The following is a 25672-nucleotide window of genomic DNA, read 5'->3' as shown; positions in this document are numbered from 1 at the left end:
GTACATTTTACGTGCAAAACGTTTGTTTTATGGTATCAAAGCTCAGGGGCAATTACAAAACCACCGAGGCATGCTGGGTAATAATAATATGAGAGCACTGATATGCTGTTTGCATGTTGTGCAGTAAACACAGAGGTTGACGTTGGTTAGCTCATGTCATAATCAATGTGCCAGCCATGTGAGTCAATTTGTGTGGATGGCAAAGGTAATATGTGTTATGGCTACACTGTTGCTGTGTGTGTTGCACAAAAGGCCAGATAGATGGAAGGACCGGAACAGAGTGAGGGGGAGAGAATTAATGAATGCAGGCACAGTGGGCGAGCAGGTGAGAGATGGAGAGCGCTATTTTCCCCCTCGCTCTCTTTTCTCTGAGTGCCGGGAGGTGACCTCTAGCTCAGCGATATGAAGAGAATGTCACGCAGCATTACCCCTCCCTTTGCCCCAGACACAGACAAGGTTTTTTTTTTTTTTGTGCCTTGCTGTTGAGAGAGAACAATTCTTTTCCTCCTTGATTAATGTCTGATTTGTGGGCAGGCAGTGCACGAGAGGCAGTAAAGAAAGGATTATTTTACGCATTTGTTCTCTCTGATCTGCCACATGTATTAATCAGACTGTTGAGCGGCTCAGTGGAGAACCGGTGTGATTCGGGGCTTCCTCCCTCAGGATGTCACTTGTGATCTTTTCTCATTGGTTAGCTGACCTCTCACCTGACAGTACTCCTATTTCACATTTCAGGCCTTTTATAGGAAAATGTAATCCCAGTGGAATATTTTTATGCTGTTCATAAGAAGTAGGACTAAGGTCAAGAGCCAGCTGCCACATCATGAATACTTAATATGTGCCTTTGTCCAATGAATCACCAAGAAACACATTTGAAGCTATTTTTGCTTCCCTATCTGTTGTGTTACTTGACCCTGTTCTATACTGCTGCTTCGGCAATATGACGAGATTAATGTTCAACAAGATGTTGGGTGGCCACATTATTGATCCTCACATGTGCATAACAGGGAGATATTTAATTTTGCAACACCTGTTATGAATGTTTTTCCCCTACTTTCTCGATGCTCCACTTCATCATTGTAGCATATTGAAAAAAGTAACACGCTAGCATATGTCTAATTGTGTTATTGCCGCTATGTGTGTGTGTGTATATATATGTAATGCATGGTACTGTTAGGTTATAACAAGCAAACAGGTTTTTGACCAAAGTAAAAAATGTGTTTTTGAAAGGCTAAATGCCGACAACTATGGATTTACGTGAAACATTTATTTTTGATTACATCACCCCTTTTAATAATATTAGACTTTTGAACTAAGTACTGAGATAGTTACCTATTTTGCAATCCTTTGGTGTGAAACCAGGGAAAACAAAGAAACTTCAACAAAGTGATTTGTATCAGTGTGACAAACAAGTAAAGATGCAACAAGATGGAAAACCCACCATCCAAAAGAAAACGTTAGCCTGCCACCGACTTGATCAACAAAGAGCAGCCCGACCAAAACTCCCATCACGGTGAGCAATCAAGCCACAAATATCTACAACAAAATATGAATGTGACTGCAAGACTGTACGAGGGCACTTACTACCAGTTGATTGATCTGTTTAATGATCTCAGCATGCCCTTGTGTAAAAAAGTGCTTACTTACAATACCTGGTGGTCACTTATGGGATTTGCAATACACTCTAGACAATTGCTATTTATATCCATGAGTGTCTCTCTCTTAAGCCTTTCTTTTGGACGATATGTTTGTATATAGTTTTTCTTAAAGGTATATCATCAGTGGGGTAGTTGCAGTATCACCTAACCCTGCTATTGCCATGTTGAGACAAGAAGCTCTCACGGCAACTGTGACCGGGGAGCTGTACGCAGAATCTGTCAAGATTGCACCGAAAGCATGTGGCAGATCTCCACCAGTGCACTGGTGACATGTCAGTATGGTTGATTTCCCGGCAAAGATAGGATTGTTTTCCAAATTGGTGGAGCATCCATGAGTATCCCTCTGTATGGCTATTTGATTACTGAATTAAGTAAAGAGAACCAGCCCCAAGCTAAACCACTACATCCTCTCTGTAATTACTTGTCAGACCTGACCATCAGATAACACGGGCTTTCCATTTTTATACAAGTCCATCCTTTCTGTACCGTAAACTCCATTCAGTCAGTCTAAATCACACATTCAAGCTTTTTAGCTAGCGACAAGGCCGGGCTGGTGTTAAATGCTAGCATTGTCATGTCAGATTTGACGGGAGGTCCCTTTAGAGGGAAGCTGTCAGCAGCTTGTCAAGCCTGACGTGTGAAAGGTGAGGGGACATTAGGTTCCGGTTATGGACAGTGGGTGGGGAGGCCGACTTGAGCTGGCCGAACAGGAACCTGGAGTTTGTTATTTTACCAACTTGTTTGTCTGCACCTGGGGGATGCTCCAATGTCTGCAAGTAAACAGCAGCACCAAGCAATAAAATGATGTGTGTCACAGAAAAACTGCGTTGAAGTGTTTGCATTGGGGAAGAAGCTGGGAGGTGAGGAAAAGCAAGCAAGCAGTTCGTGAGTTGGTGTGCATCCGTGCGCATGTTAGCACAATTTGCAGAGGGGAATATATTCTGCCCAGCTTATTAGAGACTCCTGCAACACATATTACATTGTTTGCATTTAGAAGAGCTCTGTTCAGTGTCATCACAATACCTTTTTGATGAGTGGAAAACCCACTTGTGTGGGTGGCAGAAGGGATCCAGGAATTTGGGAAGGTGACTTTCGCTTCAAACAATGCTGAGCTTTGATTGGCAGGAGAATATCCACTCCACTCTCCACTCTGTCTGCGTCTCGTTGCTATTTGATTATGAATTAAGCTCTACACGCTTGAGGTGAACAGATATCTTGTTACAGGTGTGGCAAGAGATAACTGATAATCTTTTCCTCATATTTACTCAAGACTCAAGGACGTCTCACACAATGGGGACGCAGAAGACAAGGGATTACTGTACGAGAGAATCTTTTTTTTCACCATCTCATGAACAAAAGCTAATACAGAAAACTCTTGTGTCTTAGCGCTGCATTTGTAAACCACATTTTCACCATTGGACAGGTCAGTCTGTTTTACTGTAGATTTCTTAGAGCCATAGGCTAAAACTCATTTTAAGTAATGTTTCCTGGGGCTTTAGTACCCGGTCTCTGTCCCACTGCTTTCTTTTCGTAATTTGTTTTTATCCCATTGGAAAGCTAACATTTTGATTAACAGCTCACAGCTGTAACTGCAGTATTATAGGCATGAAGGAAGGGTTTGACAATATTGAAGATAAACAAGTTAGTTGAGGAGTAACTTTGACAGCACTGCATTTGTGTTTTCCCTTGTTTTGTTTTCCAGGCTTTGTCTTTTTTTTGTCATTATCCAAAGTTGGATCATATTGTTTTTCTGGCGGTCCCTCGCAAGTTTCCACATTCCATGGAAATAAAACAATGACATGTTGTAGTATTTCTTTGACACTTGTTTGTAAAGCCTATTGTTCAGACTGAAGAAATATCTGCTTTTACTGAATTGTGCATTGTATTGTGGTGGGAAGACAGATCAGCAAAAAATCTGTTTTTGTATCTGTTTTTGGTGCAGCTCAAATCTCCAAAGTTTGGGATCTTTTTGCACATTTGTTTGTATATATACCAGAGATGCACTAATGGTTTACCTTACCTATTTTCTAGGATCTCACATGCTATTAGTATTGTCAAATAACTTGACGAAGACATCACTTTTCCATAAAGTTGATTAAGCTAAATGCAGACACTGATGGACACTGGCCCATATCAGGAAGTGGTTGGTGACATTCCATAGTGGAAATGTGCTGTCATGGCCTGTTCCTATTACATGACAGACGGAGCTTTTCATCCCACCACCGAGCAACAGATGGCTGCCAATGTGACTGAACATGAAGCCAGGGATGGCTTGGCTTGAACACCTCTGTCAGAGTCTTCCAAAAAATAGCCAGTTTAAAGAACCCCACCCACCCCATACACACACGTAAGGGGGTTTCTTCTGAAACAAGAATAGTATTATCCATGGTGTGATACTGTATCTCACTTTGCAGAGCTCCAAGGTTGTTTCAGACAAACACCCCCAAAACACTTTATTTCACTTGCAACACTATGTAAATGAAAGCATAAGAATCTTGGAAAGCATAATCAACACTGCAACTCCATCCCTGCTGGTGATCTGCATCTTACGGGTTATCTCATAGGCCCCAATTAAAAATGTCCCCTGATTCAGGAACATTATCGTCCTGCATATGTGATACTGCTTCCTCTTACTGCCCTCATCTCAGAGATCTTTTCCGTCTTTGACAAGAAGATGACAAAGAATGTTCTGTTCTGCACTCCGTCGAAAAAGATTTAAGGAGTAACAGACGGAATGGAATAAGGGAATATGAAGTTTTGAGACACACGTGGGTTTAACAGCCCTGTAAGGCCGACATTGATGAAAGTAAATAGCACTGTATGAATTGTAGAAAAAAGTCATCCAGGGACATCCATATTGTTTAAATCTCAAGGGCAAATCAAATTTACTGTGAAACACACCTTTTTGTGCAACTCAAGACAAGAAAACATGCCCAATGACCCAGTGGCTACAGTTTAGGTTTCTGAGGTTTTGTTTGTCGCATTTCAATTGTTCTGGTGTAGTGGCTAGCACTATCGCCTCACAGCAAGAGCGGTCCTTCTGTGTGGAGTTTGCATGTTCTCCCCGTGGCAGCATGGGTTCTCTCCGGGCTCTCCGGCTTCCTCCCACAGTCCAAAGACATGCTGCAGGTTAATTGATCTCTAAATTGCCCATAGGTGTGAATGTGAGAGTGAATGGTTGTATGTCCCTACATGTGCCCTCGATGGACTGGCGGCCTGTCCAGGGTGTCCCCTGCCTTCGCCCTATGTCAGCTGGGATAGGCTCCAGCGCCCCCGCGACTCTAATGAGGATAAGCGGTATTGAAAATGGATGGATGGATGGATGGATGTTCATGTCTCTTCATATCACCATAAAATGTATCCGGCCAATAGGAAGAACAATCAGTTTTCTAACATCCATCAGTGTCTCATTTGGGATTAATAGATGGGTACAGTTTTATATAAAGAACTTGAAACATCAGGGTTTATTTTGTGCAGTTAATTCAACCTTGAAAAAGGCAGCACCAGATCCACAACTTCTGTTCTTACCTTTCAAAATAAAAGCCACTACTCTGCATGGCTCTTTTTCAGAGGGAGCTTCACATAGAGCATTTCTCTAAAAGGAAACCCGATGGAATAGCTTACAGCAGCTTATGCTATACAACAATTTACCTCAGCCTGACTGCCAGACGCTGCTCTGGGTCAAAAGGATCTCATGAGTTGGTTCTCTGCCTGCTCAAATCTATTCAATCCTTTTATTGAACAGGTGTTGCAACTGTCAAACTTCTGTGACCCTTAACAGCCAAAGTGAGTATTAAACCAGGAGTAGCCCCCGCTTCCCCGTAAAGGGTTCTGCTCCACTATACCACGATATCTTGATGCTTTCAGGATGACTGCTGTCTGTATTGATCCCTTCTCCCCTCCTGACTCACTCTCTCTGCTCCATTCCCCATCGGTGATGTGGAGCTGGGAGGCTTTTCCTGGGTTGTGGTTGGAGCAGCTGTCACTGGCGCAGCGGACACTCTTAATTGGCTCCCCTGGGGCAGTCCCCTTTGTGGGGCAAAGCAGGCCGGTAACTGTGGAGGCCTGCTGGAGAGAACCAGCACCCATGCAGATCCAGTTTAAAACCCACTGAACAAGCCTCTGGGCTGCATTGCTGTGCTTTATAATCTAGTTGACATTTGAGGGAGGTAAAACAATTTAAACAATGTTCAATGATGGGTAATGTCTTTGAAAAATGGATTATCTAATGGGGTTCTGAGCAGCTTTTTGTGGTTGTATTGAAAAGCATAGTTGGTTTGTGATAAGGAAAGATGACATTATTGCTCCGGAATGGTCAGACTCTGTTTTATAGTGTGCAGGGCTGCCATTGGCAACCATATTGAAAACATTGGCAACCAATTATTGGCCTGTGGTTGGCATCAGTGGCAACTGACTGGTTGCTCAAATCTGCCCCAATGCACTAGACTGAACAGCGCAACATCCAAACTGGCAAGACGTATTCTCAACAAACAACAAAAGACCAATTCCTCCACTGATTAACTATATTCGGATATACCAAGTCAATCCAATTGGTATTTTCTAGCGTTGCAAAAATCACTGCATCTCAACATTCCTCTCTGGTGTTCAGTCAATCTTTGCATTTTCCCCGTGCCTCGATTCCCTCATATTTTACCTTAAAGTACCTACATCTATGATGGCCCTTTCTTCTTTTTTCAGACGTGCCGGCTTTGTACGACTCAGTGCCAGAGCAGAGGGATCAGTGGGTGATTCAGACATCTGCTTTCCCCTCTCTCTTTTTTTGTATGTCTCGGCTCTGCCATCCGGCCTGCACCCCTTCATGCCACATGGCCCTGATCTGCTTAGATTCCCGCTCTCTACATCTTCTCCTCTCTTCTCATTTCCTCCCTCCTCATTTTTTCTCTCTCTGTCTTGTTTCCGTCCTACCGGCATCTCTCACTGTGCCATCCTCCTTTCATCCATTCTCTTTCTGTTTCTCCCACTGTCTGCTTCTGCAACGAGGAGGTTTCATCTTTATTTTCTGGTCCCCTCATTACAGCTAATGCAATTCCATCACTTTTGTTTTTCTTCCCGATGCCTCTCACCCCCTTTAGTCCAGCCCAGACTGATTAGGTGGCATTGTTATAGGACTCCGAAGAAAAAAAAGAGCATGATTGCGTGCCTCCTGCTATTAATTGAGACGCGAGTTGACAGAGGGATAGATAGATGGAGGAAGAACAACTCAAATCTGGGAGGCTTGCAGGGGATAACTTGAGTATCAGAGAGCATTGGCAATCTTACTAATGGCTGTGTCTCAGCATAACTCAAGAGATTGGCTTTTTGGCCGGCACATTGTTTGTGATTTTTGGGGGGGGCGGAAGGGTGAGTTCTCCAAAGTTTATTCAGCAAGCATGGCTGTCAGCATTTAGTCACTGAAAACAACTTTTCACTTAACTGCGACAAAAAGTATTGGTGTAAAGCAATAAACCTGCTAATATCAGACAGAACTGAAAGACCTAAACAGCATCAGGACATGAGGTTTGTATTAGCTAATGATTCACATCCAGTCACTGGTGTATTAAATGGTATCCAATTAGAAAATGAACAAAAGAAGCAACTTTACAGCGTACTATTTTCATAACCTATTGTTCCCTGGCATTTTCAACTGATTTGTTAATTAAAGATAGGTGGGGGGGGGGTGATTGACCTTTTAGCTCAATTGTTTTTTCCGAACTGCTGCCAGATCGGGGTGTGTTTCCCTTCTTTTTTTTCCCGGTGAGCAACCGAGCGATGAGAGGGGCCTTCACCCGCGGGTATCCTGCAGTCTGAATTATACAGTCACTGGGCCTGAGTGTTTGTATATGCACTGTGCAAACACACACACACACATATTCATAGCACAGCAACAGAATTATTCATCCATGTCTGTTCTTGTTAGCAAACAGTGCACACACACAGCAGGTGCACACCTGCTCTGACGCACCTGCATTTAAAGGCACAACAACGCATTGTGGCAGCAACACAAACACAGAGCAGTTAGAGAATACAGTACACTGCTTTTAATGTGCACTATAATTGAAACTATTACAATTTTTACAACCAATCGTGTCATATCGTCTCTGCTCCATGTAAACTACATGCAGTTCAGTTCAGAGTTCTCGTCGCGTTGCTGTTGTTCTCAGCCGAGTCATCCACGGCTCCACATGCAGTTCTGCTGAGGAGCCGTGGATGTAGTGTTCCTCACGGGCTCTGGGTTGTAGAAGCGGGTTTATTCTTGGCGGAATTGAAATGGCACATCTAGAATGAAAGGATTTTGATGAAATGTTTAGATTATATTTGGTTTTGTTTCATTCAGCATTAGTCTCACACGATTCAGTCAAGGACCGTTGAAAAATGTAAAATCTGACCATATTTCCTGTTTTCTGTCTGTGATAAAGTGCATCTATTTCATACCATTCAATATGATCACACCATGCCTTTTATCATTCTGTCTCTGAGGTCAGTGAGGTTACACGACCTGAGAACATTTCACTCATTTTACTGCACAGATCAATTTATTTTCTCCAGCGCTAACAGATGTCGGAGCAAGCAGTGTGGAGCGCACCATATGCTTCACTTCACTTTCAATATTTCTGATAACTAATTCATTCATTGTGCTAAACATCAGTGGCCGCTGTGTTATGCCCCGATGAGGTTCTGAAGTAAAACTTTTAGGGGGAAATTTGCATGTATTTGATATGCTAAACAGTTCAACATATTTTATATATATATATGTATTGACCTTTATACTCAACTTGGTGCTCTCTCCTGCTTCCCAAGCAGTAAAATTGAAACAAATTCTGAGTATGTTTTTGGGAAATTCTGAACTGCATGCTATGAATCTTTTCATCTCGTAGATGATCCAGCTCAGCTCTGTTCAAACTGGTATCTGATCTTCTTAAACCGCTGGGTTCTTAACCGCTTATGTGCAGGGTGGTTCATCGAGCTGGATAATGAGCTGTAGCACTGTGACATTGTATCATCCTCTACTGTTTGATTATTATAGCGAGGATGAACATATAATATATATGGATTCCTGGAGAATTTCAGAAAACCAAAAAGAAAATGGGAGGAAATGATTAAAGACAAAGGAGACAGCTGGAGAGTGATGGGGGGGTCACGGGCCAAGGCCAGTTCAGCCAGTTAGGCAGCTTGCAAGGTTCTCCAGCTGATCCAAATTAAGAGCGATGGAGGCTCCAGACTGACGGGCACACTGGCCAGTCAGATTGATGAAAGGTGCCACTGGGAGACAGATGAGGGCGCGATGGGAAGGGACACAGATGGAATGTTGGAGGAAAAAGGTCAAAGTTTGGGCCACAGCATGAAAGGGAATGTGTGCGCTCTGTGCGTCGTGATCAGAGGACTGAAAGCTACTTTGAAGTGGTGCCTCGTGGACGGAGGGCTTTTCAACTGCGAAGCCGACACGGTGCCTGCTGGAGAACTGGAAAACCTCCCTGCTGAACTTTGAGAAAACACACAGACATGTTTCTGTTTTTCCATGTCTTATTCATAACTGATGCCCTGCAGCTGTAACCAAGAGTCAGAGCTGGTGAGGAGGAGGAATTTTTACCAATGTTACCAATATAATTTACGGTATGATTCACATTGTTTAAAGGTCGCCGATCATTTTATGCCCGCCTTTATTCGTGGCAGTAAAAATAAAATAGCAGGAAACATGGGGATAGAACGGTCCCCAACCAGAATTGACAACCTTCGGTTACTGGCTTATAAGCCAGTTTACTCATAAGATACACCTTATTAAAAGCATCCATATAATTTATATTAGTTGTAAAAATGCAATAGAAATGCAATAAATAAAATAGTGGCAGGGAGATGAAGCAAAGGAAATGTGTGTCTATATATGTAATAAATCAAACAAGTAACACCCCACAACAAGAATAGGAATACATGGATTGTAAATCCATTGATTCTGTTCATGTATTTCTTTCTACAGATATGGGCACAGCTATAGGTTCCCGATCAATAAAAAGATGTAAGCCGTAGAGAGATGGACTGGACCCCTTCACTAGAGACCACCCCCTGTTTCAGAGGAGAGCGTACAATTGTCGGAGTTTAGAGCCCAGCTATGGCAGCGAGGATGAAGGAGGGCGCCAAAGAGTGTAATTTGCCAGAAGTCGCAGTGTAACTGCGATGGAAAATACACGGAGAAAATCTGTATGAATGGGAGTCGACAGTGGAAGTGAGTAAGCGCAGGCAGTAACCTTGAGGTTAGAGAAGCTCGCTTGTGAGAGAGAGGGGAAGAATACCAAGGGAGTGGCAGCCAAGGTACATAACCAACTGATGTGCCTGTGCAGTGACCAGTATTAGTCGACTGTGATCTCTCTGGGCAGCTCCCAGGAGATCTGTGTGAATGTCAGAATATGGCTGTGAAAGAGCATGCATGCTCAGGTGATGGTCCCCGCATCAACTGGGGGTAGCTCGGCCACATGGTGATTAAAATGAATGGCACTCCATCTACGTTTTGATTTAATGACATCGTAACTACTATTGGTTCAATTGAAAGAAGAAAGAAAAGTCTGATTTAAATCGTGCATGTGCATTCATGTTCCAGGTGAGTTTATGACTAATTAGTCTTACAACAAACACTTTGGGGGGGAAAACGTATCCATAAACTTTTTTTTTTTTGCACTTCCGGATTTTCGTGAGATTGCAATGCTGGATGTCCTGAAGCCTTCACTGCAAGGGGGAAACAAAATGACCATCATAACGTGTGTGTGTGTGTGTGTGTGTGTGTGTGTGTGTGTGTGTGTGTGTGTGTGTGTGTGTGTGTGTGTGTGTGTGTGTGTGTGTGTGTGTGTGTGTGTGTGTGTGTGTGTGTGTGTGTGTGTGTGTGTGTGTGTGTGTGTGTGTGTGTGATGGGCCGTGTGGCAGAGGTAGAAATAAATTGAGAGAAAAATGCTCCCAACGACTTCCTCCCATGTCACATCAATGAATGCCGGGGCTATAATGACATCATCCGGCTCTCATCGCAACACATGTTCTCTCACCTAAAGCACAAGAGCTGTTGCACGCTCGCCCAGGAGAGCGAGATGGATCATCTCAGTCAAGATCATAGACGTTTCTATTCATGCCACCTCTCTCTCTGTAGAACCTAATGGATTTTCCCTGCAGCACATCTTTATTGTCTAATGCACAATAATGCCTCGGATGTTTTATGAGTTTGACCTAGCACACAGACAGAGAAGAAAGTAACGCCAAGGCTGATCGATGGTGAGGTAGTTGATGGATACAACCATATGGAACAGAAAGGTTTATTGGGGAGACGGGGACAACACAGAGCTGTGCTGCACAAAGCTACATTAGTGCTACATTCATGTTGTTCTGGGGAGAAACATCTGGGCTTAATGCATAGTGCAAGGATTCGTTTTTCTTATATGCGGTGAATTATGAATATGGCTATGTGGCTTATATACCTCGAAAGATTTGCACAGAAATGGACCTGAGGCTTGTTGTACAAATCAGCTGTGGTTATTCATAGACATTGCATATCACCGCCTGCACCTTTCTGTGCAAAAGAAGTGAAAGAAAACCCATCTATGATCCTAAAATATGGCAAATGCTTACCACGTCAGACGGTAGTCGGATTTGAGATATGCATCGCACTCCAAAAATAACGCATGTCCTTGTGTTTTCGAAAGCGGCTTTGATTCCCTGTTGTTCAGAGGAAGATGTTCGCTCAGCGGTGCAAGGTATGAAGGGACGGGTCAGCGCTGCTGTGGGAGTGGCTCAGTACCTGTCTGCTGAATGACAATCGGTAACAGTTTGATGTTACAGAGGCGGCAGAGACCTGCAGCCGGGGAGCATGCACAGCACTGAACGCGCCCTTATCTAATCAAGCATATTAGTAGTTGTCCAGTGGAAATTGGACAGCCCTCCATCCAAAGTGTTACATCCACACTGCTCATTACAAGAATCCCTCTTATGTTTCCGATTCGATTTCACTGCTTTATTTTCTCTAAGCCTCTCGCCTCATTCCCCTTTTTGCTTTTCACAAAAAAAAAAAAAAAAAGTCACTAAATCCTTGGTGTCTTGCTGTTGCAAATGTCATTTTGAAAGATATTATCTCAATTTTCTTTAAACTGTGGTATTCACTTGAAGATGATACCCCCTGAGGAAACGGTGTCAAAACCAAAGGTGAGACGCTTGCCTTGGTTATTCTGTTCTTGTCTAACAGTATGAGAAAAGCCTATCTGCATCCATTTTGAAATGTTAAAGGTTTAAGCATGGTGGGAATACTCTGTAGCTTAGCGCACGCATGAAGAAAAAGTGGGCGTAGTCTCCGTGACGTCTCCCTTTGCTTTGGCATCTCAGGTTGTGAAGCATCAAGCTTGGCGTTTTGGCCTTTGCTATCTTGGTTTCGTATCAACTAGGAGTGACAAAAAGACCAAAATGTAACAAATAACTTTCATGAACTGAAAACACTGTGAAAGGGTTAAAGTTCTAAGAAGAAAACAGGAACAATTCCCTGGTAGCGACCCAACCAGGTAGCCACGACCTAAAGCAAACCCTGCTCATGGTCTATTTCACCCTAAATGGGACCATTAATGTACTAAATGAACAGCATGCTGAATTGAAGAAGACATGAAACTAGCGATTCAGAACCGCCTCCGGATGGCGGACTTTAGAAGATTAGTATACCCAGTTCAGTTGTACACTCAGCCACCCAGCTCCAGGGACTCGGACCCTCTCCTTCTTGCTGCAGCCTTCAAAGTCACTGGTCTTTAGCCAGCCAATCCTCTTAGCACCAGGAGCAGACCTCTCCAGACGACGTTCCCAGCATGAGACCTGTGTATGAGGTGGGAGTGTCTTTTACAAGCAAAGATGTTTCCTTTTCATATATAGCACATAAATGGGTTTCAAAGGGACTGTGATTCCTCTGCCAGACAGTCATTACCACATTATTATAATAAATAGTATAGTGTGTTGCATTCATGATAGGTCCTACCGTCCGTCCTCCCACAGGCTGCACTTTGCCTGAACCACCTTATCTATACAAACAGCCATATAGTGCTTGCCGCTTATGTTCTTGCAGTTGGCAGGCCGAATGGGCAGTACGTCTCTTTCAACAGGCCCCGTAATCTCAGCCGTGTTTTTGTAACGCTGTTAACTCCTGATAATGACCAACCGTCAACAGGCTTTTTATTTATGCCCCTGACGGTCAACACTCAACGATCACTCTCTTGACATTTGACTGTCAACATGTTATTTCGGTGAAAGAGTGGCTCGCCAACAACCTCCGATATGAGGATCTGTTTACGGGTGGGTCTTTTGTCTGATGCCCGACAGTGACAGTGTTTATGATTTAATAACAACAATTATCACTTTGGGGGCGGGGGGGTGGGTGGAGAATAGACCGTTTATCGGTCCCTGGATAGCTTGAACAGAGCTCGCTGTGTTTGCGTCACTGCTATCTCTGTGCCACACGCAGACATATTCGGGTGGAGGGGGGGGATGTTTGTGTGAGATGGAAAGATGTGCTATTGTTGTTCTACTTCAATGTCATCCTTGTTGTTTATTTGGCTCATTCCTGCTGAATGTATTGCTTTTAAGGCTTCGTGAGAGACAAAGGGAAAATGGAAAAGTTGAAAAAACCCAAAGAAGCAAACTGAATCCATCCGAGGCAGTGCCACGGGAATGTAAGAGGGAGTGGGTAAAGAAAGAGGTCGATGACGGAGAGAAAGTCAACGTTGCTATAATATTCTTGTGTATAATGTTTAAATAAAAGAACCATGGCCTCAGTCCGGCTGGATAGATTCAGAAAGAGACTCTGGGGAAAGAGTTAGTTCCTATGGACACTCAGGACACTTTCCTTTCAATAGGCTCCATCATGCCATCACTCATAGTTCTGTCAGAAACTGTTGAGCAAATCAAACGCAGGCTGGAGGAGTGTGTGTGTGTGTGCGCGTGTGTGTGTGTGTGTGTTTGAGAGTTAGTGTGTTTAAAGATTAAGGTGGTGGAGCATGAAAAGAAGGGAGCACTTTAGCCTAATTCGCCATGATGTCTGGTTCGTCAAACGCGTTTCACACGTCTCTGCAGCTCACATTAGACCTTAATATTTCATAAGTGTAATGTTTATTTCATCACATGTCTGTCTCTGGCTTGCGCTTCATATTGACGCAGTCTGGCCCCTCTGAACCACTGCATGGGCTATATTTCTTGCCATGTACTTTATGTATCAATTACGGTATTCACTACCCGTCCTTATTTACCCCCATAACGTCTCAAATGTCTCAAATATAACGGACAGATTATCTCGATTTAATGTCGCACCCTGTTGGATTTGAATTTAAAATCGCACCTGTGGGATTAGTTTACTTTACCAAACCTGAGTGGGACTTTAGCACAAAGTTGAGACCCCTTTGTTTCAGATTTGGATCAAATTGTCTGATGTGGACGCTCTAATCCTGGGACAGGATGTCTCTTTGTCTTCCAACATGACCTTCATGACTCCACTAGCATCAGGACATCTTTTTCAGTGCCTTGCAAATGACATATGGCTGTTCCAGAAAATGACTCGTATAAGAGTTTTCTGATCTGCCACCCACTATGTATGATAATAAAGAAGGGGAAGAAGGTGTCGCTTGTTAAAAGAGACCTACGTTCACTGGTAGTGGGTGGTGAAATACAAACTGTATTCTCAGGTGTCAAGGTCAGAAGGAAAGTCATAAAAACATAATCAAATGTGGTTTCAGTGTATGACCAAACAAGCAATTTTGCGTTTTTCTGTGGAGTAAAGAAGTGTTTTCTCTTTTCCCTCTGATCTAAAGCAGCCACTTGTATTCCTGCTGCATTCTGGAAACTGTACCATGTGAAGAATCCAATTATCTTCTGTTCAGAAAGCCAGTAATTCTTTGTCGACACTGAAATCCCTACCACCATAGGAACATGGAAACGTTTAGAGTTCTGTTTTTCACTTTGACTCTTTGGATGCAACACTAGTGTATGAGTGACATGCAATCCCTTATGGAAGGATGACTACGTATAGTACTCTGTTGTTGCTCATGCCCGATGATGTTTTCTGACACATCCAATTTAGGTGATCTATCCCTCCAGTAAAGTAGAGAGCTATTTGTTTTTTAGCAGCGTGGCTTCTCCTATATGGACTCATTTTGATGCAATGTTCAGGATCCCATCAATAACAGTGCTATGTATTTCCCACAAATTCAATTCTCGTTTTACAGGATGTTATGGCACATCCCGTAACATTAATGTTCTACACATTGCACAGGGCATAAATTGTAGAAGGGTCTGCTAGAACATCTGGAGGTGTCAGCAATAACAGCCCAGTAATGCAGTAAAATGAAAGTTGACGTCATTAAGGGTTATGGTTATGATGAGCATTATTGTATCTCGGCAAAAACAACATCAAAAAAAAGATGTCATTTTGGTTAATCTGCTTTCATGCACCACCCAGCAAGCACAACACCGTTTGAGGGGTCGGACAGAAAGGTTGAGTGGACCGGTCACATCCCACGTACCATCATTTATAAAGGAAAGAAGTTCTTTATTCATAATTGATCATTGAAAATAGACGTGACGTACTTCTCCTGGTGTATGCGTTCTGTCTGTCGTCAATTTCTGCATTTTAACGGACGTAATGTCACTTGAATCATTTAATATTTTTTTCAGAACAGTATTTTAACTTGAATAAGATATTCTAATACTCTTCCCATCTCTTGTTATAATAAACTGAAATGAAGTTCTTAATACTCTGGATTAGTAATGGTGTTTGTGCACTGTAATGTTGGCGTGCATAGAGGAGCTTATTTGAATCCACAATAAAAATATCCTGCCAGTATTCACCGTTCAACTACAGAGTTGTTTTGCAAACCATTTTTAAAGCAACGTCCTGTCGGTGCTGTGAGGAAACGCTCCCTGAGGCTCTGAGGCCCTGAGGCCGAGGCCCTGGCCCTGAGGCCCTGTCCATGTCCGTGTCCATGTGCAGCAGGCCAGTTCTTTGGCACAGCGGTCCCCTTTTTGTGCCACGGACTGGTTTCGTATAAGACAATATTTTCACAGACCGACCTTCACAGTGCGGGCGATAAATATGACGGAATAAAATGATACTACTGGCATAAAAACAAATGTAAAGTGAATAAAAATACAACTCGAATTAGTGTGAGCCCTGAGCTTGTTTCTCTGCAACGAGCCGGTCCCATCTCGAGGTAATGGGAGACAATGACAGCCAAAGTGTGTTCCTTATGTCCAGTCTACTCCATAACTTAGTTCTTGCCGCTGACACTGCGGTGCGTCTGACGGATGTATCCGGTCATTTTTTCGAAATAAAACATCTTTCCGACTTTGATAATCAATCATAATGTTTTTCATTCATTCTTTCTGTGGTTGGGAACCGATGCTTGGGCACACACTGGCACGTCCTGAGCACTGCTACCGCAGCAGTGTGCGTGGCAGCAATACATAGACAAAGCGTCAGGCGTCCCACTGGAGGAATACTCAGTAACCTTTTGTCTTACCCATCCAAACATAGGTTTCACTACTCATTACCAATTCATAATACAGATGACTGACACTTGGCTAATGAATATAAAAAAAGAAAGATGGACCATGACACGTTCAAGGACTGCTGTAAACGAAAGATATTGCTCTTGCTTCACAAGACATTTGCAAAAGGATGGACAAGACATGAGTATTTTAAAATGGAATGCATGTCAAATGGAATATGTATGGAAACACATATGTATATATTTTTTCTTGCACTATATTCATCTCTAACATTTTTTTAATGTTGGCTATCTCGTTTTAGAATTTGTTTTAATCCCTAATGTCGCTAAAAGACACATACACACATCCATCCATTTAGACCCAACATTCTAGGAGTGATCTCAGACAGCTGAGGTGCAGACTGCATGTGGTGTTGCTCAGAGGCCATTCATTTCCGAGCTGTGCTTAACGCACTTGGAAATTTGTGGGGAAGAGGACATTTTATATGTAGGAATTTTCCGAGGACAAAAAAGAAGCAAGCAAGGGAGAGAGATGGGGAGATAAATTAAGAAGCAAGTAGAACAAATGGATAGGGAGGGAGGAAAGGAAAGAAAGACGCAAGTTGAGGCATCACAAAGGTCTAGTGGGACGACGAGTATATAGGACAAATGTAGAATTAATAATTGTCATGTGCTGTTTTTTAGATGCACGGCTCAGACGTGCATCCAGAAGGGCTGTGAAATGGTTTCCACATTGTGTTTACCATACATTTCAGTAAATATATTTTGACTTGTCCCACCATAAGTAGGTGGGGATATACGAGAACTACCTTTTTAACTGAACCATTGGAACAGTCACAGTTTGAATGTCTGATTTTGAAGGTTAACAAATAGAAAAAGTCACCTACATTATCAATACACTGCTGCAATATACCAACACCAACTATATAATATAATACAAGGCTCATTAAGTACTAAATGTTTCCGTTGGTGGGGCGACCGACAGGAGAAATACATCCATAGGTCTAACTATAGGCCGTTGTTGTTCAGCACTTGTAGCCAACAGTACATGCAGGATGTGATGGTTGGTCTTTTCAGGTACTCTTCTCACGCCTCCTTAAAAAGTGACAGCGATTGAAAACAAGTTTAAAATTGTTCAACTCTGAGACCCGAAAAAAAGAAAATCGCCAAACGTGCAGCGCCCGGTGCTCGGCACCTCCTCGAGCTGCTGGTGTTTGCAGCGTAGCGTAAAGAGGTGGCGCTCCCATATTAAAAGTAATCCCCAAATAACATCCGTTAACATAACGCTTGTGGCGATGGCTTTGCCATCCCCTGCAGTCGGCTTGTCAATAACGCGCTCACTGCAGCAGCACTAATCCCAAGTTATGTGAAGGTGAGCTACGGTTTCTCCTCGATAGGCCCCCCCCCCCCCCCGGTGTTTTGTTCAGGTTAGTCTCTGGCACTACGAGTATTAGCCTCGCGTCTGGCCTTGATTTAAGTTCCTCTTTCGAAGAAGGCTCTTTGCTAAATATTTATGCCAGGGTGTCTGGTGATATGAATAAATATGGAGACGTTCTCTCTTCCAGTCTCTGTCTCCCTCCGCTCTGTTCTATTATCCGTTATGTGTTTTGGGAGTTGAGATTCAAGACTCCGGGAGTTCTGTGTGAATGCAGTCAACCACACAAGTTCACATTTCTGGACTTGGTAGCAGCTGCATATAGTTCGTAGAAGTAGTCAGTGTTTTGTACTAAAAGACTCCTTTATTGAGTCTAAGAGGAGTCTCTGCAAACCACAAGAGCATTTCAAACAACCCAGTCTACACAAACAACATGGGCATTGTGTGTCTTTTTACAAACCAAGGGATATGTCTGACCCTTCTCTCAGTAACCCAGACGTAGGCTGCAGTGCCGGTGCCAACCCCCTCTGGTTTGGTTGTCGGCCCTCCACGATTGCCTTTCTCGCCCCTGGCACTGGATTTCCGAGCAAGCTCAGGCCTCACAGAAGCAAATATTCCCAAATATGATCCAAATACATTTTGACAATGATCTAATGCACCTCTGAGAAACCACTCTTTGTTTTTGCAGGGTAGCTCCATCATTTTTTCATCCATTTATTCTTTTGTTGACTGTTGTTTTTTTATTCCATGCTGACATCGTTTGTCGATATGCGCAATCACAATGCAATTTAATAACTAGAATGTTATAAATATTGATTTTGTATCTGGACATGCATCATGTTTGTATTTACAGGATAAACACTTTTGTTTTGTGTATCGTTAAGGTTTGTGTACAACAAGTGTGTTCCGTCCATGCTAATTTAATGGATCACAAAAATATATATTTTCTCTTTGGTGTCTATGAACTCGTATATTGGTTTGACTTCACTATCTGAGATTACAACTGAGATGGATGAAATTCAATTTATTTGCACTATAAGTTGGTTTTCCTTTTGGCAAACCAACTTGTTTCTCGGTCTCAGATTTATTTTCTTTATCTTTTATTTTCTTTATATTTATTCTATGTACCTGTTCAGTTTAGTAGTGCAGAGAGAATGCAACCTATGCTGAAGGAACCATTGCAAATCCTATTGAAAGAGCTACTACCAGGACAATTTATTGTGTTGATGAGGACCAAATCCTTTTTAGAAAACCTCTCATTTTACTGTCCCGCTCGGAGGGGGCTGGCGGAGCAGCGAGGCATCATAGAGAGGCATCAGTATTAAATTAAGACAGTTTCATGAGCAGATAAAAGCCCCTTATAGTAACTTTGATGAGGACCAGAAGAAAAGGGCAAATAGAAGACCCTAGAGAGGAAGTGGCTTCAGGTCATTGTGTCATTGTGTCATTGTTCAGTGTCCTGGGTTCCCCACCTTTTCTTTCATATCCTATCCTATACATTCATCTATGGAGTCCGACTGTGACCGCAACACGGATTTGGCAAGCCAACTCAGGGTGGGTTTACAGTAACCCAGCTGGTCAAATGGATGGTGTTTTGGAGGGTACATGTTATGTTGAGAAGTGGTGGCTCGCGTACGTGAGCCCTTCACAGGTCTCTTCTCTGCTGTGTCCTCTCGATGCTTTACAAAAGTTTGTGTCAAACCTTTAGGTGTGGCTTGGATCGATGTTGCTGTCATTCAGAAATATAATTAGGCCTGTCTGTGTGACTACCTTCTTTGTACGTCTGTACAGGTATTCCATTTAATTTGCTTCATCTGGCTTGTTTGGTTTTTATATTCCTCTGAAGTTGGTTTGGATTCCAGTTTAATAAATAGCATAGATACTGTAGCTTTACTAGATTTTGCTCCGGGCATAATTTAACTTCAATTTATGGTAATGAACTCAGCAACTTTTCCTCTGTATGGAAATAACCAAAACATATTTGTCTGAAAAGCTTCCTCTTTTTTTTTTTAAATGGTCTCTTCAGAAAAACACATTTAAATTATCAATCACACCAACTGCAGCCTAATCTCTGTGTGAGCGTAAATTCCTTAAAAAATTAAATAAACAAACAAACAGCCAAGCAAACAGATTAATAAGTAAACACATAAACATATGAAAAGATAAATATTTTCACTGTGTAGCCGCACGTTTCTTCAACCAAATCCCCATCTTGTCAATTAACCCTGGAGGAAGTTGCTCGGTGGTATGGAGTGAGCAAAGGTGAAACGTCACACACACACACACACACACACACACACACTTTCCCCTTCTTTATAGTCCTGCACCATCTTCTCCACCCTTTCCTTCATCCTCCGGATCTGCTTGCGCTGAACTCCACACCGATATCGCTTGGTTTAAATGGAGGTCAGTGGAAAGAGCAGGGGAATAAAGAGTCAGAATACTGAACAGTGGGGCGCACACATACTTCCTGCTTACCTAGATCAATCACAGGCGGCCACAGCAGGTGCGATCATGGAAACTGATGGGGTGGTGCAGTGGCGCCACAAGTCCTTTCATCTGTCCAATTAGTTCCTGGCACAAGCGTCTCTTCTCTATAAGCCGACCTATTATAGCCAGGGGCACTTTGAGATATTTCCAGTTTGTGAAAGATCTCATTGTCATGGGCCTTTCATTCAACACTGACAACAGCATACATAAGCTTACTGTTTATTAATTGTCAGTACAATTTCAGTTTTATTGAACGAAACCCAGTATATACTTGTTACAGAGTAATGGGAAGAAGTAGAAGGGGAACAAAAGGCTTATTTACCTGCATGCTCTGGCCTCGCTGAGTGACATTGGGTACAGACCTCTAATTTATTTTGTGAGCTATAGAATTTGTGTTAAATGTAATGTAAAACGTTCTTCTTCTTCTAACCTTGGTCCAATTCAATGAATGGCCTCCGGTTAATGCCCAGTATTTCACCGTCTGGAAGATTCTGTTCTCACAAGGGGCTGCGTCTCAGTACGAGGTGTAAACTAACTCATGAAATAGCCACTGAGTGGGATTCTTTTTCCCAGAGGACCATCTAACCAAACACCTCGCTGGTATAGTTGTCTGCCGCAGTGATTCCCCAACCTTCAGCTTGATGACTCCCGAAAATAGTTTAAACATTTTAAATGATCAAGAACAGAGTTGTGCTAAGCGGCCTCGGGAATTCACCAGGCATTGCAGTGAAGTCACTAATAATGCACCCACTGTTTCTGCTGTATGACTTGTGAGGACAGTTCAAAAAGCTTAATCTACATGCAACTAAGTAGTTAAACTCTAATCCTAATATGCTGCTCTGCTAACTCTATCCTTATAACTCAAATAGTTTCCAACAACAATATCTGTCAACTCTTAGAGCTGCCCGTATAAGTTGTATGTACAAGCCTTTTATCGGGACCCATATTTGGCAAACACAGAGGCCGCTGTTCATTTCCTGTGTGAATCTAAAAGTCAACATGTTATTTTAAGTTACGTTATGTGCGTACGTAACCACGTCACGTGGTGACTAATGTAATTAATTGAACCAAACACGTGATCTTTTCCTAAATCTTATGACCAAGGAGATTCTCACAATGTTTAACCACAACAAGAGCTAGAACGGTCGTACGTTGGCACATTTTCTGTCAATTTGGTATGAGGGGAGATATTTCGTAAACTGTAGTTGAGTGACTGAGTGCCGGTGAATATGAAACGAACAGGGAGCATGTCATGAGCATGTCAATCCTTAAATAATCATACACATCAACATATCTGGCTCAGTCTAGAACTCAAATATTGATTTGCAAATCACCTCCTTAAAACATGTCTACAAAACAGCAGATAAGTTGTGATCACTCAGTATGATGTGAGGGAGCACCATTAGACCGACTAATAGCCTGCCTGACCTGATTTCATCATATGATTAACACATCTTGGAGATGTATTCATACACACATTTGTTCCAGGGCTTTTACTAAATACCTTCTTCGGTGAATGCGGTGGTGGTGATGGCAGAATGTTTCTATGACAAACGTTTTAATTTGTTCACATCATTTCACATCATATATTAAAAGACAAAATTAGCATTCTTATTTCAACACTCATTTTAACACAAGTGCCACTTGTGCACTCATTATGCAAAGCAATAGATTTGTCAGGACAAAAATAACACTTGTTTAAAAAAATTGCATTTGCCAGAATGCACGTCAGGCTCCTATTGCACATTATAATGGAGCATACACGTCGTACTGCTGTTCGTTTGTTGGTGATATAGTCGGCTTTCAACCCATCATGCCGCATCCTATCTCCCACACACAAGTTATTACTCTAAGCCGCCAGTGCAGCCAATTTAGTCTCTGTTATTCCCTTCCCTTCAAATGTTGAGACACACATACAGGCGTGATAAGGTGAGAGAGGCAGTAATACATGTAGGGTAAGAATAAACTGCGATTAATATAGGATATACATTTCATTTCCTAGTCTTCCTCCCACCTAGGTTTTACTGCATTTACTCAGAGCAGGCCAACAAACACACAAGTACACAGTTGGCGTGTACTGCACAATGATCTTTGATTTAAATTCTCTGTTGGCAGTTCTGTTCTGGAGGAGGCATGATAGCATTAGCCCTAATATCCCAGTCTTATCAGTACATGCTGTGGTGTTACTGGATAATGGCCCTTTTTTTAACCAGGCGGAGGTGTTCTGTGTTTTGATGAAGGCAGCTGAGGGAAATGGAAAATGTAGTTTTGTGTATGAAATGGAGTCTCACTTTGTGCATTAAAAAGGGGCTCAGAACATTTGGAAACTGCCTCGCCATTATGTTATCCTTAATTTGCTGCAATGCACATTAGCAGCATACAAGTACAATATCTCTTGGTACAAAATGCGTTTTGAAGGTGTGCGTGTGTGTGTGTGTGTGTGTGTGTGTGTGTGTGTGTGTGTGTGTGTGCGTGTGTGTGTGTGCGTGTGTGCGTGTGTGTTTGCATGATAAGGTCCTATTTCAGACATGGACTTCTGCCAGGAGCCAGCCAGCTCAAGCTTGTCTCAGATCAGCTGACTTCTGTCGTCCATGTTTCTTTTTTTTCTCCCTTTGTGCTTTAGCCCACAAACAGTTCAATTGGGGGGAAAAGTGAACCATAAAAGAAAACTATTTATCTTGCTGTGTTTGGCACCAATGTAGCTGTCATTTGCTTTTGTTACTCTGTTGTGTGTCCCCGCTAAGTGCTTTGATGGTTTCAGGCCCCAGGATAAAATGTGGTTGTGTCTCTTGTCAAATGAAAAACACATCTCCACGCCTTGTCATGATGAGCCAATGCCAGTCCTTTCCGGGGCCAAAAGCTCCTTATACCAAGTGCCTCATTGTCCTTCTGTTCATAATGTCCAACTTTTAAGTAGAAATTTCTGATTTGCACAGAATGACCATAACATATCTGCAGGAGGCTGATAGGGCCGTTGATTAATAACAATTACTTATAAATTATGCTCATTTTTTAATTATGCTATTTGGCGACAAAGCGCTCCCTTTGGAGTGTCAAGACCCTCCAAGTCCTCAAGCAGCCCTCGAGCTGATCAGGATTGAGCGTCTTGCTCAAGAACACAGGCTTGCTGAATGAATGGCTGTACAACTTTGGACAGCAATATAAATTCATAATATGCTATCTACTTAAAAATCTATTTATTGTATCCTCCATATTAAGCAGTAATGTGCTAAAAGTCTTCCCCCTGGGCATCATCTGGTAATATACTCACTCAGGTACTCTCTGAATGTGGCCTCCAGTCCGTTGCCTTGCCTGAGGGTACTCAATGAGAAGAGGGGGACCTTTGATCCTCTCCTCATCCTTCCCCCTCCTTCCTGCTTCACATCCGAGACGACATATATACCCACATACAGAACAGTGTCCGCTCATACGCTATTCTCTCAGGGTCTCCCGGCCTCGCTCTATCTTGCCATTTCAATAAAAAGTGGCAAGGGGCACCGTTGCAATGCAATACCTGTCCCTGTGGGGAATTAAAGGGCACCCGGGGGGGGGGGGGGGGGGGGGGGGGGGGGTTTGTTATGTTGCGGCAGGAAGTTTGGCACCTCGTTGAGATCCTGCCACTTGTCACCACTCGTGTGCCTTTGAGTCCACTCCTTCAGTGGGAGGTAGTGGCATGATGAACACTCCAAAGGGGCCAATTACATTATAACAAGAACCTCTGGAGTACCATCTGACCCATAACTATGATTTCAACCTTCACAGATGTGACCCGCTTTCTGTGTTCCCTGTGTAGCGCAACAGTGCTTTGACTATCCTCCCGGAGAGTGAGGTCAAGACGAAATTGCGAAAGGATAGAGACAATATTATTACGGAAAAGTTGGATGAGTGACAGTGCATGCTACGCAGTGACCGGGTGGAGGTGGGGGGGGGGGGGTGGGGGGAAGCGGATGCGGAGGGCAGGAGTTGGACCCAGACTTAACGGCCTATGCAGCGGCGGGTAGCGAGGTAAACCAGCCTATAAATCAATGTGCTGATTCACTGGCCCAAGGCTTGGCACGGTCCCCTGCCAACGGTTAGCGGTCGCTTTCCACCTGACTTCCCCCATTCTCCTGCCTCTTATTTCCCTCTCATTCTACCTCCAGTCTTAGCGTCACCGCCGGGACGCAAACATCTGTGCCACCAAATAGCAGCTGTGAAAGTCAGATCAAGCTTTAACCTCGCTGCAAAGTTCTATGCAGAAATATGCTTTTATTGTGAAGCTTTGACAGAAACCTCTGACATCTGTTGTTTTTCAGTTGGTGGGCTTTTATCCACAAAGCCCATAATCTCAACCAGCTGAGCCTCTGCCTCATCACACCCTCATTACACCCACTCTTCCATATTTCTGATCTGTCTATACTATGAGACAAAGACGTCTTTTTAAAGTTTATGCATGCAATATCAATACATGGATATAATAAATCCCAACACATGACAGCTTTATTGTGACATAATGCAGCTAATTTAATTCAAGGGGCCATCTATATACTAGTGGCGAAGCTGCAACTCCTACACATGGACATTAGTTTACTGCAGAAGGAAGTGTATCCGTTGTGGATTTGCTGAAGCATCACCACTTTAGAAGGAAACTCGTTTGTGTGTAAGATTGCAAAAATGGTCCGGACGCAGAAATATACCAAATAATACCAAACAAAAACAATCCTATGTTGCTGACATTGTTCCATAACAGATTCAAAAATACGCGTCAGTACATTACAATGATAACGTGAACTCAGCAGCACTGACAACACACAGCTTTTGTTTCACAGGGTTTCACATGTATATGGGGCAGAATCTGCACACCTCATTGCATATCCATTTAACCCAGGGGCAATGTGTTCCGCAAGAAATGCTGACGACGGCATATGCATTGAGACACTCGCCTCTCGCTCATCCCATGTCCACCGTATTGCGGAATCTCAGAGCATTGAAGCATTCGCACTTTTCTCCAAGCCACTGGATCTCTTGATCCAGCATGCAATTACCTGCAGTCAAACAAAAAAAGAAGAACAAAAAGAATGAAGACGAGCACTGCAGAGATGGCATCCATGTGTGTATGACTGTGTGTGGGGGAAAGTGAGTGGTGGGTACTTGCTGCCTCTTAGCCTTCATATCCCTTGACATTTCCTTCACACTGGCCCCGTTTGCTTCCTCTCCTCTTTCTGATTTGATCGCGAAAAGAGCCAATGACGTAAAGGTACAGAGCTCTCTATGTTCAGCCGTATCATTCAGCTTAACTCCCTTAACAACACGGCAAATGTACCCGTTCATGGCCTTTGGCATGCTCAGCAAACCCAGAAGCATCACGTTTAGACTCGCCCCTGAGGCCTAATGCAGTGTACATCTCTTGGTAGGCTGGACTATCTTGACTAATTGAAGCGCAGCGTGGTGTTTGATAAACAAGCTGTTCCCCCCGCTGCATGCGACTAATAGAATATCCTCAGTTGAATTAATAATGGTGCAATAATTTAGTCCATGTTTATCTGTGACACTGGGGATTGAACAAGCAAAGGGGGGGTGGGCACTACACCCAAAAAAGAAAATATATTCAAAACATAATTAATTATACCTCAATAATGGTAATTCTTCAACCATATGTGATTAAGCTC

The 25672-nt window shown here is 42.9% G+C and overlaps 1 protein-coding gene and 1 long non-coding RNA gene across 2 annotated transcripts in view; one reads left to right on the top strand and one right to left on the bottom strand.

The window, feature by feature from the left end:
- nrxn2b (neurexin 2b) overlaps positions 1-25672 on the top strand; it is a 346947-nt gene that overhangs the window by 172366 nt on the left and 148909 nt on the right. The window lies entirely within an intron of this gene.
- On the bottom strand, positions 7674-12058 carry LOC117747749. Its single transcript, XR_004611475.1, has 2 exons — positions 11262-12058; positions 7674-7934 (listed from the first exon to the last, which is right to left on the bottom strand). It is a non-coding gene; the product is annotated as an uncharacterized LOC117747749 (long non-coding RNA).

Source organism: Cyclopterus lumpus, chromosome 18 (assembly GCF_009769545.1).
Source record: "Cyclopterus lumpus isolate fCycLum1 chromosome 18, fCycLum1.pri, whole genome shotgun sequence".
Classification (NCBI taxonomy): Eukaryota; Metazoa; Chordata; class Actinopteri; order Perciformes; family Cyclopteridae; genus Cyclopterus; species Cyclopterus lumpus.
The sequence above is the reverse complement of the archived record's forward strand: the minus strand, read 5'-3'. Positions and strand labels throughout refer to the sequence as shown.